Here is a 299-nt window from a genome sequence, read left to right as displayed (position 1 = left end):
TTCCGGGAAGAAGAACGAACAAAGCTCACAGAACCAAACGACTTGCAATGTGAGTTTTTGTTTCGCGCTAAATTCCGCCATTTGATATTGCGTGTTCGTATTTATGTTGGATATTCAATGCATGTACATAGAGCCATGTTTTTGCAAGTTGTTGCAGTCTGAACGATGGGATATTGCAGCCTACAATACTCACATGATATATTTGCTCGTCTCATGATATTTTTGAATGAAAAAAAAGGTGTCAAGAGTGCCCGATAACGCCGTTTGTTTTTGTGAATGAATGCGTGAATAAAATATCA

The sequence above is a fragment of the Penaeus monodon genome, chromosome 32, assembly GCF_015228065.2.
Source record: "Penaeus monodon isolate SGIC_2016 chromosome 32, NSTDA_Pmon_1, whole genome shotgun sequence".
Taxonomy (NCBI): Eukaryota; Metazoa; Arthropoda; class Malacostraca; order Decapoda; family Penaeidae; genus Penaeus; species Penaeus monodon.
This window is presented reverse-complemented; position numbering follows the sequence as displayed.